General features: G+C 44.6%; 1 long non-coding RNA gene across 1 annotated transcript in view; it reads right to left on the reverse strand.

The window, feature by feature from the left end:
- LOC123280570 (uncharacterized) overlaps nt 1-18,619 on the reverse strand; it is a 31,277-nt gene that overhangs the window by 11,547 nt on the left and 1,111 nt on the right. The window contains exons 2-3 of the long non-coding RNA XR_011496029.1: nt 4,405-18,220; nt 3,733-3,960 (exon numbers count right to left, since the gene is read on the reverse strand). This is a non-coding gene — a long non-coding RNA (uncharacterized lncRNA). The remainder of the gene's footprint in view (nt 1-3,732; nt 3,961-4,404; nt 18,221-18,619) is intronic.

Consider the following 18,619-nt stretch of genomic DNA (forward strand, 5'->3'; position numbering starts at 1 on the left):
CAAATGCACATGAAACATTCTCCAGGACAGATCACATTTTAGGCCACAGAACAAGTCTCAATAAATTTAAGAAGATTGTAATAATGCCAAGCATCTTTTCTGACCACAACAGTATGAAACTAGAAATCAACTACAGGAAGAAAATCAGAAAAGCTACAAATATGTGGAGATTAAACAAAATGCTACCGAGGAATGATTGGGTCAACGAAGAAATCAAAGGAGAAATGAAAGAACACCTGGAGACAAATGAAAATGAAAATATGACACGACAGAATTTATGGGATACAGCAAAAGCAGTTCTAAGAGGCAAGTTTTTATAATACAGGCCTACCTCAACAAACAAGAAAAATATCAAATAAACAATCTAACAGTGCACCTAAAGGAATTGGAAAAAGAAGAAGAAACAAAGCCCAAAATAAGTAGAAGGAAGGAAATAATAAAAATCAGAGCAGAAATAAATGAAATAGAGACTAAAAAAATAGAAAAAAATCAATGAAATGAGGAGCCATTTCTTTGAAAAGATAAACAAAATTGACAAACCTTTAGCTGGACTCACCAAGAAAAAGAGAAGGCTCAAATAAATAAAATCAGAAATGAAAGAGAAGAAATTACAATGGACACCACAGAAATACAAAAGATTATACGAGGGTACCATGAAAAGCTATACGCCAACAAATTGGATAATCTGGAAGAAATGGATAAATTCTTAGACTCATACATTTTCCAAACTGAATCAAGAAGAAAAAGAGAATTTGAATAGACCAATCACCAGTAAGGAGATTGAAACAGTAATCAAAAACCTTCCAAAAACTACAAGTCAAGGACTAGACTGCTTCCCCGGTGAATTCTACCAAACAATCAAAGAACACTTAATACCTATCCTTCTCAAACACTTCCAAAAAACTGAAGAGGAGGGGAAGCTTCCTAACACATTCTATGAGCCAACATTACCCTGATATCAAAACCAGACAAGGACAACACAGAAAAAGAAAATTACAGGCCAATACCACTGTTGAACATTGATGCAAAAATCAACAAAATACTAGCAAATCAAACATAATACATTAAAAAGATCATACATCATGATCAAATGGGATTTATTTCAGGGATGCAGAGATGGTTCAACGTTCACAAATCAATCAACGTGATATGTCACATTAACAAAATGAAGAATAAAAATCACATGATCATCTCAAAAGATGCAGAGAAAGCATTTGACCAGATACAGCATCCATTTATGATAAAAAAAAAAAAAAACTCAGAATAGAAGGAGTCTAGAAGGAAAGTACCTCAACATAATAAAGGCCATATATGACAAACCCACAGCTAGTAATATCACTCTCAATGGAGAAAACTGAAAGCTACTCCTCTAAGAACAGGAACCAGACAAGGATGCCAACTTTCACACTCATTTAACATAGTATTAGAAGTCCTAGCCAGAGCAATCAGGTAAGAAAAAGAAATGAAAGGGATCCAAATTGGAAAGGAAGAAATGAAACTGTCACTATTTTCAGATGACATGATGTTATATATAGAAAACCCTAAAGAATCCACCAAAAAACTTCTGGAAATAATAAATAAATATGGTAACGTTGCAGGATACAAAACCAACATACAAAAATCAATTGCGTTTCTATACAGTAACTATGAAGTAGCAGAAAGAGAAATTAAGGATACAATTCCATTTACAATTGCAACAAAAAGAATAAAATACCTAGGAATAAACTTAGCAAAAGAGGTGTGCACTGAAAACAATATAACATTTTTGAAGGAAACTGAAGAAGATACAAATGGAAAGATATTCCTTGCTCTTGGATTGGAAGAATTAGTATAGTTAAAATGTCCATACTTCCTAAAGCAATCTATAGATTCAATGCAATCCCTATCAAAGTTCCAATGACATTTTTCACAGAAATAGAACAAAGAATCCTAAAATTTATATGGAACAACAAAAGACCCTGAATAGCCAAAGGAACCCTGAGGAAAAGGCACAAAGCTGGAGGTATCACACTCTCGGATTTCAAAACATACTACAAAGCTATAGTAATCAAAACAGCATGGCACTGGCACAAAAACAGACATGCAGATCAATGGAACAGAATCGAGAGTCCAGAAATAAACTGACACATCTATTGATGGCTGATTTTCGACAAGGGAGCCAAGAAGATACAAGGGAGAAAGGAGAGTCTCTTCAATAAACGGTGGTGGGAAAACTGGACAGCCACACGCAAAACAATGAAAGTAGACCATCATCTTACACCACACACAAAATTAACTCAAAATGGATTAAACACTTGAATGTAAGACCTGAAACCATGAAACTTCTTGAAGAAAACATAGGCAGTATGTTCTTCAACACGGTCTTCGCAGCATATTTTCGAGTACCATGTCTGATCGGGCAAGGGGAACAATAGAAAAAATAAACAAATAGGACTACATCAAACTGAAAAGCTTCTGCACAGCAAAAGAAACCACCAACAAAATGAAAAGACAACCTAACAATTGGGATAAGATATTTTCAGACCATATATCCCATAAGGGGTTAATACCCAAAATATACAAAGAACTCATACATCTCAACAACAAGAAAAGTAATGACCCAATTAAAAAATGGGCAAAAGATCTGAACAGACATTTCTCCAAAGAAGATATACAGACGCCAAGAGGCACATGAAACAATGTTCAACAGCATTAACTATCAGGGAAATGCAAATCAAAACTATAATGAGATATCCCCTTATTCCTGTCAGAATAGCTATAATTAACAAGACAGGAAATAACAAGTGCTGGAGAGGATTTGGAGAAAGGGGAACTCTCATACACTGCTGGTGGGAGTGTAAACTGGTGCAGCCACTATGGAAAACAGTATGGAGATCCCTAAAAAAGTAAGAATAGAACTACCATACGGTCCAGCTATTCTACTGCTGGGTATTTATCCAAAGAACATGAAAACATGAATGCATAAAGATATATGCACCCCTATGTTCATTGCAGCATTATTCACAATAGCCAAGACCTGGAAGGAATCTAGGTGTCCATTAAGGGACGAATGGATAAAGAAGATGTGGTATATATACACAATGAAACACTACTCAGCAATAAAAACCAACAAAATCTGGCCATTTGTGAAAACATGGATGGACCTTGAGGGTATTATGTTAAACGAAATAAGGCAGAGGGGGAAAGTCAAATACCGTATGAACTCACTCATAAATAGAAGATAAAAACAACAAACAAACACACAGAGATTGGATGGTGATTACCAGAGGAGAAGGGGGAGAGAGGAGGGCAAAAGGGGTGATCAGGCACATGTGTATGATGATGGATTGTAATCAGTCTTTGGGTGGTGAACATGATGTAATCTACACAGAAATCAAAATATAATGACGTACACCTGAAATTCATATAATGCTATAAACCAAAGTTACTGCAATAGCAACAAAAAGGATTATATTTGCTTCCATTCTTGATTCTTCTTCTGTATTTTGAACGCAACGTAATGTTCCTCTTTTTTACTCATGTGTGTTGGACGGGGAGGAAGGTTGGATAGTTGCCAAGCCATTTCTTTTCATCTTGTTCATACTTAATATGGAATATCCTTCCCAAACTTTCTATTTTTGATACATTAAGGGTGAATTTTCCTTGATACACATTTCACCTTATCTGGAACCAGTTTTTTCCTTCTTCCCCCCAGAGTTACAATTTCTGGATTGGGTACTGCTTCCTACCCACCTCTCTGAAGCCGGAGGGCACAGTAGTGGAGGAGGGGGAGAGCTTGCTCTTAGGGGACCGGGACTCTGCTCTCCTTTCTCAGATCTCATGAAATGCCCTGTATTAAATGCCTGCTTCATCAAGCTAGAGATACACGCCAATTCTGTGAGCTTCTGCTCATTCCTCCTGCTCAGCCTTGATCACTGGGGACTTCTTGAGCTCTGGTAGTCTGATCACATCATTTTATACCTGTTAAATGAGGAGCATGTTAGGCATTTCAGACATGGAACGTAGACCTTTTCAGTCTATCTTCATACATTCAGCAAACATTTATCAGGCATTTACTATGTAAGAAGACCTCAACAGGCATGACAGAGGGTCCTCAGTTTCTCCATTGCCTTCAACCCTAACCTCCGCTCCCTTTTTTCTCCTACATTTCCCACCCTTTAAACCCTGACTAACCAACAAGCTGCAAGATTTTCAAAAACGGTTCTTGAAAGTACTGTTGCTACAGGTACCAGGATGGGACTGCACCAACAATCCTGAGCAAGATGCATGAAAACCGGGACAACCTCCAGCTGCAAGTTTCATAGCAATTAAAGACAAAAGCTTTTACTTGACCCAAATCACCAGGACACACCTGCCTGTCTTTGCCTCACCCTATGGAATTCCAACCCTGCCTTGGGGACTTACCTGGCTGGCCTTCAGGTGCTCCCTGACCTCATCAGCTGAATGAAGCCTTTAACATCTATTTGAGTCCTTTGAATTATTTTCTTTGGACAACTCATGGGAGTCGTAGCGTCCGGAATGGGGCATGCAAAGGTGCATAAGACATACTCTAGGTGAGGAAGACAAACATCAATGAATAAATGCAATACAGAGATACGGAGATGATTCTTTCCTTTTCCTTAAGAGCTGACATACGAATAAACCAAATAATCAGGAAAATGTGACATCTTCAAAAAGAATTTCCGCAAACTCACCAACCACACAGGGCAAAACATCAGAAACAAGACCAGGGATGCAGCTGGGATCTGGGCCAAATGCTAGGCCATCTGTTTATCATGTCTACAGCAACTTCGTGTACAGGGAAGGTCCCCATAAGTGTCCTCGAATTCTGTAAGACAGTATTTTCTTATCATTGGAACACAAAATATGGTTCCCATTTCTGTTGTACACAGAGTACACTGAGAGGTTGCTTCTCTATAAAATCTCAGATCTTTCTAAGCTGATTTTACTGAAGTGTTGTCAGAAACGTGTGTTTCTCCGCAAGTCACCACTGCCACACTTACAATATGTGCTGCTGTACTTGCTACAGATACTACGTTTTGAGCAAAAGAATGAGACATAGATAAATCCTTCTGAATCCCTGGAGGTGGCCCGGTAGTTTGTTTACGGGGTGGCTGATTTGTTTTGATGGATGGCTCTGCCCGGTTGCTGCTCACTTAATCTGACACTGCTGAGACTTGTGAAAGGGAGTGCTTGGGTCCTAAGAGAAACATGGTCCAACTGTGTTTGTGTTGCCGTTGATCTCAACAGCCAGATGCCTTGAACAGGTTTAGAGGCGAAGTTGCTTTGGGCAAAGAAACAGAATTTTATTTTCCTGTGGAGCAAGAAAATGGGCAAAATTTTATCCAAACCAGCTCTCAACAAGCTCATAATAGAAAGTGGTGTAATTGCTGAAAGAGAAGCTGAGAATTCAATGGTGCAAATAATCACTGCTCCAGCAGAGAAGAGGTGGGCGCAAATGCTGCTTTTCCCTTGCAGGAGTAATGACTTCGGGCCAATTCTTCTGGCTTTTCATGAAAAAAAAAAAAAAACAGATGGATGGCAGCCATCATAGAAATATTAAGAATAGCTGTACTAACTAATCTCATAATGCTGGTTATCAGATTGACTGAAAGAAAGAAAACTTAAACACAGGAGTAGAATTAGGACCATTTGGTGGTTGAGTTCACTTGGCTTCCTTTCAAAGCCAATCGAGAGCCCATTCTCATGCCTTTCACATGCCGCACAACCCACCAATATGAAGCTCATTCTGTGACAAAATGAGCCCCCACCCAGGGGAGCCTACTAATAGAAGCTACCTGCAAACGGCTTCCTACTCTCATTTCCCTGGGTAATTCCTTGCAAAATATTTTTTATGATGACAAATAGAGTGAAAAGGAGCGAAAACGGGCTTCTTTGAATGGATATGTGTTGTGAGGGGCTTAGCACCATCCTGAGGCTCCTACATAGCTTTCAACACCCAAAAGAGACCCTCTAACTCCTCGATTCACCCACCCAGGAGTTCTGGTCATTGAGCAGAAACTCACTGATTAACTCAAGTAGAGGGCAAAGGAGTGTTCTTGCAAAGATAGACGGGGCTTGCTGGAATCCTGTTAATGTCAGGACTAGATGACTGTCCACATCCCCTTAGGCCCCATGACTACAAATAGCAATATATGAGGCATTAACAACATATTGGAGAGTGGGGCCCCAAACTATGTGTGAGGAAGTACTGCATTCCGTTTTCTGACCCCTTGAGATCCAGTGCCTATGGTGGGAAGGACGAGAGAGATGTGAAGAATTGATATATTTGATGTGGAAAAATGACTATCACATCTTTGAACGAAGAAGATTGGTTGCCCTCTTTATGAGCTTTAGGATGGGGTATGAGCAGTAGTGGCAACCCTCTTGGAAATCTATCTGGCAAGCTCAGAGATGCATCAGTGTTTGCTTATCTGTTGGTGGAACATCCCCTTTACAGGCAGCATTCAGAAGTGCCTTCTCCTACACTTCACTTACTTTTCTTGTCTTCTTCACTTCTCCACTGTCAAAAAAGACTCATAGTGCCTATTGTGGGTTTACCTTTGTAGGAGATACCAGAAGAATATAATTTATCATCTCTGTTCTTGACCTCCTTAGAATCTGGCTTGGGATTCAAGAGGATAAAGAAGTGAATATGTGATTGAATAATCAATTATGGGGTTCAGATTTGACTGCTACTGAATATTAGAGAAGGAAGAGATCACCAGAGATCTGGCTGGAGATCTGATCTTCATAATAGTGCTGAGATTTGAGATGGTCATCCACTTATTGAGCGCTCTACACATGCCAGGGACTCTGAGAGGTGTGAGGTACTGTTTCTTAACTTAAATCCTCACAACAGCATTTGGAAATAGCTATTACTATCCTCATTTCAAAGATAAGACTACTGAGGCACTCAGAGGTTACCCACCTTGCCCAAGATAGGTTTCTGGTTAGATAAGAAAGAAGACATCATTCCTAACGGGGAAAACTTCACCTTCACACACACACACACTCATGCACACGTGCACATGCACACACACACCCATACATGTGCACACGTGCACACATGTGCACACAAATGCATGTCTGCACACACATATGTGCACACCATACACTGCCATGCATACACACTTGCAAATGCATGCGTGCACACACACACACACCACACACCCGGCGATCAAGGGTACTAGTCTAGCAGTACAGGGCACGGTGTGGAGCTCAGTGGTGCTGGGTTGGGATGTGGTGTCCTATTGGAGAGACTCAGAGCAAAGGAACCAGAATTAATCCCCAGCTGAAGTCTCCTGGGGAATGCCAAGGGATGAACTAGAAAATGAAGGTTGGCTAATAAGCCCAATTTGTAAAAAACAGGAAAGGAGACAGAAACTGGATATAAGCCAAAATGGGACCAGAGAAAACCAGATTAAGGTTGGGTGAGGTCATGAGTCACAGATTCTATGGTGAAGCTCTTCAAATAGAGCAAAAGGGGCGGACACTTACCATTATGGGTCACTGGGTTGTAGTCTATTTGTCTTGGACTTGAAGATGGCAGGAGTGGACCCAACAGAGATAAAGACATGGAAGCAAAACTGGGCTTGGCAGTAGACAGGATGGCCTGACAGAGGCAACATGCATGCCCACAGGGTGTGGGGGATGTCATATTGCAGGCAAGGCCAGATTAGGAGGAGCCTTGAACACCAAGAGTTTGGATTGAAAGCACACAGCTATAGGAAGCCAGCAGACAGAACTATGTTTTTGGTTTCTCAACTTTAAAAAATTCATCCTGGATCTATATTTTTGACAAAGTAACCCCCAAATGTGGAAACATTGCTAATGCTTTCAGAATTAATTTTGTTTTGCAATTTGATCAGTTGAATGTGAGAGAGACCATTTATAGGCATCAAAACCCAATTTCCCCATGACTTACATCTCCAAGTGTTAGAGATAGATGAGACTTTATATTCAGATGAGACTTCCACAGCTAATCTTCTGTCACTCCAAAAGTAATTTACTCTCAAGCAGATAAAACTGCATAAGTTTTTGGATAGGAATTTAATTTGTCAAATTTTCTTCTCATGTAGTCGCTGAAACACTTCTTGTTGCTAATTCCATGATGTGTTCTCTCCTTTAACAACCATATGTCAGAAATTTCCCCAGCATCCTGTCCCATTGGCCACAAAAACATATTCAATCTAAGAATATGGAAAATAGTTAAATGATGTTCTATCCAGGTCCGGATGACAAACTCCTGGAAAGCAGGGCTATGTCTCACTCCATGAGCTGGTACTACTTAGAGCTCAGAGCTGTCTGTTTTATGATGAGCCGAAAATCTGTCCTAAGTCTCCTCATAGAGTATTCAGGGATATTGAGATTCGTACCTTTGACCAGGAGAGTTTGGAAGGGCCTGCCGTCTTGTGAGATACGTCCATGTAGGCTTACTGAAGGGAGAAATTTTGCCTTAATTCTTTTTCCCTCAAAAGCATAATGTGGAAATTTAGGCTTCATGGTTGGTGCAGGTTCAGTTTGTCATTAAACAAATCAGTAACAACAGGCTTTGTGGCACTGTGCTCCTACAGCGTCATCTTCCCCAGATAAAGTTCTTTCTTCTTCCCATCAAAGCATTTCCCAAAATGTAGGCTTTCCATAAAACTCCTACTTTCTCACCACTTCCTCATGTCTTAATTCTTTCTAGTCAGACTTTCAGCCATGATTCAATGAGCCCACTCCTGCAAAACTCACTAGTGACCTGTGGTCACCATGGCAATGTGCGTCTGCCTCCTCCTCCTGCTCGCTCTCTCTGCATCATTTGTCACTGTTCGCTGCCTTCTCCTTCCTGAAGTTCTCTCCTCTCTTAGCTTCCTGTACCCTCTGTTCCACTTGGTTCTCCTTGGGTCTTCTTCTTCTTCTTCCTTTTTTTTTTTTAAAGATTGGCACCTAACAACTGTTGCCAATCTTGTTTTTTTTTCTGCTTTACTCCCAAATCCCCCCGGTACATAGTTGTATATCTTAGTTGCAGGTCCTTCTAGTTGTGGCATGTGGGATGCTGCCTCAACGTGGCCTGACGAGCGGTGCCGTGTCCGTGCCCAGTATCCGAACCTGTGAAACCCTGGGCCGCTGCAGCAGAGTACGTGAATTTAACCACTCGGCCACAGGGCCAGCCCTCCTTGGGTCTTCTTGATCCCACCATCTAAGGCTATGTTACTGATCTCCTTCCTTCTCTTGTCCCCATAAGAGAGACATTGCCCCCAAGGTTATCTCCTTGTCCTTCTTCTCTTCTTATAACAATATCAGTCTTCAAGTGATTTAATTCTTGCCCACGCCTACAGTTAAGTAATTCCTTCCATGAGGATATCTCCTAAATCAATATCATTTGCTCTTTCCCTTCTCTGTAGCTTCATATTTCCTGATTGCCTGGCACATTTCTCAATCTTGATTGCCTTTGGAGCCTCAAACTCAATGACACTCAGCTTGGTCCTGGTTGCAAGATATGCTGGGAGCTTACCTTTGGAAGAAGGCAGCACGAGGGGACCCTTCTGCAGCAACCATGGAGTGAGGGCTGGGAAAACTGACCAGGCCCTGAGGACAAGCAGGCAATCCTAAACTATATCAAAGTCAGCTTAGAAAACTCAAGTCTGATCCAGACCTAGATTCATAGCCCAGGAAGCTCTGATGTAGCAGATCAACATTTGGTTCATCCGGGCCCTAAACCAGAGAATGATTTAGGACGAAGTGAAAGACCCTGGAAGTAAAGTCCAGTTCAGGAAATAAAGGGACTGACAGGAACTCCTCTGGAGAGCCAGGGCAGAAGAGCCACAGGTATTACATAAATGATGGGTGAGTTTAAAGAAACTGGAGGTCTGTGTTCACGTAAGGACCCAGCACTCCACACTCTGAGAGGGCAGCAGATTGACTCTTGACACCACTCACTGGAAAGGACTGGCTTCAAATGGACACCAACCCATTGTTGACTCTCACTCTTCCAGAGCCCAGGGAGAGCTAGGCTTGCAAGGAGCAGACATTGTTTGGGCTGCTGGGATTGGCAAGGTCTGGTGGAACTCTGTCTTTTAAAATGGAACTAATTTTCAGAGTCATCCCCAGACCAGCCTGCCTCCAGATTTTCTTTTCTCTAATGGAGGCTTGGAATCATCTTTGACTCCAAAGTCATACCCTTCATTCCGTCAGTTGTCAAGTCCAGCTGGCTGTTAATCTGTGTATACTCTACTTCACTCCAAAGAGGATTTGAAGTAACTTGCAAAGGTGCATACATTATAACAAGACTTAAAAATAAGTAAGTGAGGAAAAGGGGGAGAGAAAGTGAGGACAAGAAAAAAATGATAAAGCCAAGGATACAATATAAAATATGTGCACCACGATGCCCCTCTGTAAAGCAGATCTCCAAGTTTGGTTTCAAGATGCTTGGGAGTTAACGCAAAGAGGAAGCCATGTTCAGCGTCACTAATTACCATGCCCCAAAGAGGAAAACAAAGAACAGCTCAAGAGAAACATGCTATTCCTGGTACTAAGACCTGGAAGAGGATGTGCATATCAAGCTTCAGACTGAGAGCTTGTGATAATGTGGGAACAAATGGAAGTATCTTCAGGCTGCCTCTCATGTACCTCAGGTTAGGTGCCTGGCATAAGACCAGAGCACTATTTGGTAATAGTTAGCTTTTTTTATAGATTCTTTCTTTAAGTTTTCTCTTGCCTCCACCTCTACTTTTCATGACTTTCTTCCTTAAACCACCCTATAGCCTCCCCTCAGTCTATCCTGCACCAGCACCAATCAGCCTCTAATCCATAGCATAGTTCCTGTCCCCCTTCTTCACAAACCTTGCCCCATGCGACAAACCCTTAACCCTCACCACCTTTGCAGGCCCGGTCTCCCACCACCTGCTCCAGCTCCCATTCCTGCCTCATGGATCACTCACTTTTCCTAAAGATGCCCACACTTTCCTGGCTTCACACATTTACTCTCTGTTGCTTGATTTTACCTGTTAACTTGGCTGGGACTTTGAGTATAGAAGATTGCTTTCCATAACGTGGGTGGGCCTCATCTAATCACTTGAAGGTCTTAAGAAAAAGACTGGACTAAAGAGGGAATTCTGCCGATAGACTGCCTTTGAACTCAAACTGCAGCTCTTCCCTGGGTCTCCAACCTGTTGTTCTGCTCTGCAGATTTTGGACTTGCCAACCCTGACAACTGCATAAGCCCACTCTTTAAAATCTATCTCTCTGTGTCCATATATACACACATTCTGTTGGTTCTGTTTCTCTGGAGAACCCTGATTATGCACTCTCCTTGTTCCATCTTTTTCCAGTGCCCTCTTCCTCCATTCCTACTGGTCATAATCTGGTCCATGCTTCAAGGGCCAGCTCAGTCATCCCCTATATGGGGTACTAGCCCCCTCTCGGCTCCCAGAGCAGCATGGGCCTCTCTTGGAGTGACAGTCGTGCTCTGCCTGTCTTGTAGTTGTTTATGTCTGGCTCTCACACTGTGTTGGAGCATCAGCCCCTGAGGGCAGAGATTCTTGTCCTACAGTTAGGCCCCCAGTAAATATATAAGACACTCGGAGAATTTTTCCAGCGAGAACCACTCCAAACTGTGTCTTCCAGAGCATACACTAACTAGATCAGCTACAAATCCCCATTTTGTAAACGAAATTTACAGCAAGACAAGGCCCATGTTCATTTAGTGATTCAGTCATAAAAATGAATAAAGGATCCAGAAGTTTCTGATGTCTTCTCATTAACACTGGGTCATTAGATATGGAGGCAAACTAGAATTTCTTTTTTCATTAATGAGTAAAAATCCATATGGCAAGACAAAGAAACGCTGAGACAACCAGCCGCCAAATGCTCCCACTGGGAGCCCCGGTGGGTAATTAAACTTCCTCTGTGTGCAGCCGCCTAGTGGCCTGTGGCCACCCGGGAGAAACATCAGGAGCCACCTGGCACCTTGTCCGGCTGTGCAAACCACATGCTAACCTTTCTGCTGGAGAAAGGGGAGCGAAGGCAAGGTGTGTGGCAGGAATTCCCGCCTCACAGCCCAGCTGCAGCCCTGGGACCGGCAGGTGAGCTGGCTGTTCCCCGCGGCTGCAAGCTCAGCTAAGAGCTCCTTTTGAAACAAGTGCTGTGGCACCTCATGGAGCACACGGCCTCCCACTGAGGGTATAAAATTAATAATGCATACTTAGCATCTAGGTACCACTGTCGGTTGGCCAAATGTAGTACTCAAATTGCTATTTCTGCCAGGGATTGCTTCCCAGAGAGACTATTGTCGTTTTGCAGATAATGAAGCCAGAGCTAAAGAGAATTGTCAAGGCATGAGTCACCCTCCCATCAGGGGTCAAGACCAAATTCCAGCACCAAAGAGGCACAAGCACTGCAACCATCCATTCACAAGGGAAGGGCAGGAGGCTGGCAGGTCTGATCCTGTCGCCTCTCATCCAGCGTCCTCAGGCCAGTCATACCGCCTAACCAGGCCTCGGTTTCTCATCTGAAATGAAGGGAGTGTGCCATAGGATCTCAAAGTCCCTTCCAGGTTCAACATCCCATGTGATGGGCTGAATGGAAGGTTCAGGCTGTGTTCATCATCTTTAGGGGACTGTTTTCTATTCCTGCCTTGCCGACCGACCTCACCAGCTTCCTTCACGGGCTCTGTGGCCTGTGTCCAGGTGGTGGGGAAGGGGTGTGTAGAATTCTGGTAGACAGGCGACTCTTCACCCTTTACTTTGCTGTCAGATTGGAACAAACAAAAGTGAACCACCAGCTTGGCTGCTGGTCTGGTGGGTGGATCTTGTTTGTTCTTCATTCTGGTCACTACTGCCTGGCTTGGCCCCTGCTGCCAGGCATGGACAGTTAGCTGCTGGAGACTAATGGCATTTAAGTTCTTTACAGAGAGGATCATCTGCAATGCCCTGTCTACCACTCAGGGGTAACGTCACACCTAGCGCTCTGCACTCGCAGACTTGTAGCTTCCACCACTTCCCAGTTTCCAGGTAGAAACACTGAGTGGCCCGTCTCTGGCAGGTAAGCCTCAGCAATGAACACACCAAGGAGCTCAGTGTTGTCAGGAGGTCGGCGGAAGTCCTCCCCATACACCACTTCCCCATCTGCAGCAGACAGGGACGGTCACTACTCAACATCTGCTGTCCCATACAAACCCCTACACCATCAGGGATGCTAAGACACCCAGCAGACGGATGACTTCCCAGGGCTTCCTCATGGTGTGGGGGGGCCGTGGGACTAAGATCTAGGAGATGAGACTTAAATGAAGTGTGTTGAGAAGGACTTCCGGGGAGGCTCCTTAAAAGACAGACTGATGAGGAAAGCTGCTGCCCCTCTGCCTTCTCTCTGGAATGCAGATAGACGGCTGCATGTCCAGCAGCCTGCCTGGACCAGGACGTGACCTTAAGATTGGAAGCCCACAGTGAGATGGTGGGGCTGAAGGTGGAAGGTGCCTGGGGCCCTGCTGTCGGCGACCCACCTCACCAGCCTAGTTCTGTCCACCCCTGGACTTCTGTGAGAGAAAAGTAAACTTCTATTCTGCTTGAGAAGATTCACAGTCACCTGAGTCTTCTCTTAAATATCACCAATGTAATCCTAACTGCTGAGCCAGCCCAGGCAACAATCACGGTTTTCGAGCTGCGAGCCGGCCTCTTCTGTGAACTGGAAAAAGTGTCAGTGGCGACTAGAGTCCATCTTGACCAGGCGGTTCAGGCCCCAACGTCCTGATCTGCAGGGCTCCGCCAACCTCCTTCCCTCCCTCACAGGCGGGCAGACACTGAGCCAGATCAGAGCGTGGCTTTTGTGTTTTCTTTCTGTGTTGTTTTTACCAGGAGGGCGAGGGAAGCTCCGTTGGCCCCCTTGTGCAGGCAACGCGAAGGCACTGGAGTGGGAGCTGGAAGCAAGGTGTGAGAGGCGGGAGCTGGAGCCACGGTGAGGAGGCGGCCGCGACGGGAGGAAGGAGAAAATAAAGAACAGAGGCTCTTTCAAGAGAGTACACTGCACAGGCCAGAAGGGGAAGATTGTTGCCACGGCAACGCGCGGCTTGGGCAGGGAGAGCAGAAGCTGGCCGTGAACCAGTGCCCTCAGGATGAGCGGCGCAGAGATGTGGGCCGGCGAGGGGCGCCCAGCCGTGGGAACACGGGCTCCCTGCTCGCTCACCCCGGCTGGCTGCGGGGCTCTGACTCCCGGAGAGAAAGAGACTCTCCAACCGAGCCGGCGCAGGACAGCCCCGGTCCGCCCCTGCAGTCCCTCCAGTGAGCGCAGCATCCTCTTCTGTTGGTTTGGAGGAGGCAGCCCGGCCCCTACCTGCCTCCCGGAAGGCTTCTCCTGAGCCCACTCTGGATGCAGGTTTGCCTTCTGCTGCGGCGCTGGCTGGGAAAGGGAATCACACTCTTCCTGCTTTCCTTCTTATCTGCCCACTTTGTTTTGTGCTAGAGCCCCGAATTATGGAAGATTGCATGACAGGGATAAAAACTTTCCATACCAACCTCAGGCGTGCAGAAAAGAATGTGGCACTCAATTTCCTAGAACTGCTTTGGATTTCTCCTGACTCCCCCATTCTTATTCAAGGTTGAGAGTCATGGAGGGCAGGCCTGGAGGGAAGAGGACCAGATAAAGGAAGCTCAATCTGATTAGTTTCAAGCTGTCTTTCTTCGTGTAACTCAGTTTCTTTGAGGCAAATGCTCCACTTTTGGAGTTTCTCCCCTGCCCTCTCCCTAGCCCGTCTGGAGTGTGCTGCGGGAAGCAGCCATGGGCCCACAGGTATAGGCGTGTTCCCCGGACCCTGCAGGCCTCCTCAGGAATGTGCTTCCATCACATCCACCCACACTTTCTGCTCAGGTCTGCTGAGAAGAGGCTATGGTCAGCCCCCGTGCAGTTTGCACCTGGTGGGCCCCTCTCGCTGACCTAGCCTCATTTCTGCCACCTCTAAACATCAGCCGTATACTCCAGCTAGCCCCGGCTTAGGCCATCACCCCAGAACCTCTGCTCTGGAGTCACCTCACGCCTTGCTGCTGCAGCTTTTCAGCAGGTGCCCCTAGCTCTCAACTCTCAATTGTTTTCCAACCACAAATCAACATGCTCCCTAGCTCTCCCTGCCTTAACCTATCATAGCACCATTTCTTTTTTGCCGTGAGCTCCCCATGTTGTGGTAGGCACAATGACACTGCAGAGTCCCATAGAAGGAATACCGGAAAATTCCCTCTGCTTTTTGCTTTCCTTTTGGCCTCTCTGGGATGTTTACCACAATCTCCCTTGGCTGTTTGCCTCAGAGGAAGAGTAAGAATCCCCACATCAATGGTTACTGCCCTTTCGCTCCAAACCAGAGGGCTGCTACCTCCCCTTCCTGTCTGCAGGCGATTGGGGCTTACTCTCCATCACAGCGGCCTTCTTCCCGACCTTAGGGACCTCAGTGGTGTGAATGGTACCAACCTCCTCATTCTCCTGGGAATTCCTTGGCTTAGTATAGCTGGTAGTGTGAGTGCAAAGGAGAAAGTCACATATATCACAAAGCACTTCAAAACATTATACCCTGTACAATTGTTAATAGTTTTCTTTGAATTAATATTGAATTACAATTATAACACATACAAATTAAAGGATATGTTAATTAGAAATTTATCATACTATTAACCATTTGAATATTTATAAACTAGAAATTTCTGTGAACAACTTCTTTTGTAAGCATTTGTTTACACAGCTATACATGTTTTATAAGACATCAAAACTGTATCAGCCTAAACAAGCTCACTGGGCACATAGTTCTGAATTCATTTGTCTCTAATGGAAACCCAATTAAAGGGACTCCAAAAACAAGTGTTAATGGTTCTCACATATCACAGGGTCTGAGTCTGGGCAGTCCAGGGTTGGAACAACTGCTCGACAATGCTGTTGGAGACCAAGGGTCATTTTACCTTCCTGTTTCACCATCCCCAGCATGTTGGCATTCATCCTTAAGCTTGTTGTCTGTTGGTACGAGATGGCTGCTGCAGCTCCAGACCTCAAACCCATGTTTTGGGTAGAAATACAAAGGAAGAAGAAGGAAGGAAGGAAGGGGAGACATCTGAATCAGGAAAGCAAATATTTCCAGAAACCCTCAAAAAAATTTTTTTTACAAAACAAAACTTTTTTTTTTATGGTGAGGAAGATTGGCCCTGAGCTAACATCTGTTGTCAATCTCCTCTTTTTGCTTGACGAAGATTGGCCCTGAGGTTAACTTCCCTGTCAGTTTTCCTCTATTTTGTATGTGGGATGCCACCACAGCATGGCTTGATGAGTGGTGTGTAAGTCTGTGCCTAGGATCCGAACCTGCAAATCCTGGGCCACTGAAGTGGAGCATGTGAACTTAACCACTATACCACTGGGCTGGCTCCTAAAACAAAACGTTTCTATTGGGTCCATCAGAACCTGAGTCTGGAAACCACCCATGGAGATCATCCTACAGGGACGGGGACTGACAATTGATAAGACAATCTCTGTGTCAGAAGGGCCAGCCATTTTTATAGGGTTAAAAATGTTCACAGATCGGGGCTGGCCCTGTGGCCAAGTGGTTAAGTTCGTGCGCCCTGCTGCAGGCAGCCCAGTGTTTCGTTGGTTGGAATCCTGGGCGTGGACATGACACTGCTCATCAAACCACACTGAGGCAGCATCCCACATGCCACAACTAGAAGGACCCATAATGAAAGAATATACAACTATGTACTGGGGGGCTTTGGGGAGAAAAAGGAAAAAAAATAAAATCTTTAAAAAAAAAAATGTTCACAGCTAAGTGTAAAAGGACGAAAGAAAAAGTAGGCCCAAAGGGGAGAGTGTAGTGCTTCTTGGTGTTTCTCTAGGTGTAAAACACCCCCCAATCCCCAGGGGAAGGGAGGGGCCCTGGGGTGGGCCATTGGACAGATTATGTTGCATGACTATTCCTAACTACAAGAACTTCTGAGAAAGTAAGTATTTTCAGCTGGGCACATTGCTGTCCTGAACATAACTAGGGTATGTAGTTGAAAATAAAAGAGGGTGTGGTGGGTGGAGGATGGGGCGTGAATATTGGGCAGGTAACCAACACTGTCCTTCAGGCTGGGGGATCAGGACAGGAGAGTTGGCCTTTCTGGGCCTCAGTTTCTTCAGTTATAAAGTGAGTATTGGACTAGATATAAAAATTCCAAAATTTTTCATCCAAGAGCCCCTAACAGTACTTGATAGCCAACTCCTTACCCCGTTCTCATTTCAGAGATTAAAGCCCCCAGAAACCCACAAAATTTCATTAAAGTCTCATATTTAATTTTGAAAACTCGTGAATTTTTCATTCAAGGTCATAATATGTTTGGTTTCATATAAAAATAACTATTTTTTAAAAATCTACAAGTAAAATTGTTGTATGTTTGTCTTGTGACTTTGCCCCCCCCGCCTTTGTGGCATGTGCAGCCCAATTTGAGAGACTCTTAAATTTGATGCTAAGGCCCGACGGGATTTTCCAGGGTCCACTGTGGAAGGACCACTCTGGGGTAGGCATTTGGGAGGTCAATGTGAGACGGGGAGAGCCGTTGGCTGGTCCTGCTGAGGACTGAGCTAGAACCTCCTTTTAAAAAACAGGCCAGGTGGTCTCTGCAGATGTGGGTGATGCTGCAGCTGTGCTCTGAGCCCTAGCACCTGGATCTCTGCCTCAGAAACACTCATCGCGTGGGCTAATGCTGCATCGGTTGGGGACTTCTCGATTTAACATTGCAAATAGTGATGGCCCTGATCACCAAATGATGTAGGGGAGCCGAGGGGTCATGGGGCCTGTTACTTCTTTCTCAAGCTCCGCGGCTAATACCTGAGAAATAGACCTGCGCAGGTGTCCTCAAGCACACGTCAGACAAGCAAGCCTGAAGGAGTAGCTTCTACTTACTTGGCTCATTCTTCTTGTTCCTTCCTTTTTATCCACACATCCAGGAAGAGGATCTACAAAGTGCTCTCAAGACAGGAGGAGGATGTGCCCTTCCTCACCTGCATTCCTCCTTACCTGATAGAATCAAGTAGGTCTCAGCAGGCATGGCTGTATCCAAACTTAGTCATCTTTCCCCAAGGTTAAGAGTTTTTTCAACACCCGTTTTGCGTACTAGTGATGATAGGAAAGTATTGATTTCGAGATGAGAAGTGTCAATAGATTCCTCTAAACTGTGTTACACAGAGCATTCTGGAGATGCTAAGGGGACAGTGGGTTGGAGTGGGAGGCACCCTGTGGAGAGATGCAACAGAGCATTCTGTGGAACTCTGCAGGCAGATTCTCCTTGCCTACCTTCACGTTAAAGACTCTCAGAAGTCCTGTAGAAAGGAGATTTATTTAACTTTATATAGCCCAGAGTTTCCCAAACACATATGAATGTGGACCTCTTTTTCCTTGTTCACTTGTTACCACAGAAGGAATGTGTGTCATGGAACATGGCTTTAGGGGATGCAGCTCAGCCTGGCTGGACTTTAGTGGACATGAAGCCATCCCGTACACGTTGTGCACGCTCCCACGAAGCCTTTTCTGCCCCCTGAGATGTGAAGGAGAAGCCAAGGTTTCTGCGTTTTCCTCTCAGCTGATATTCTGCTCCATATTGCCTTCAATGAGCTAGCTCTTATTTTTTTCCCC

Source organism: Equus asinus, chromosome 2, assembly GCF_041296235.1.
Source record: "Equus asinus isolate D_3611 breed Donkey chromosome 2, EquAss-T2T_v2, whole genome shotgun sequence".
Taxonomy (NCBI): Eukaryota; Metazoa; Chordata; class Mammalia; order Perissodactyla; family Equidae; genus Equus; species Equus asinus.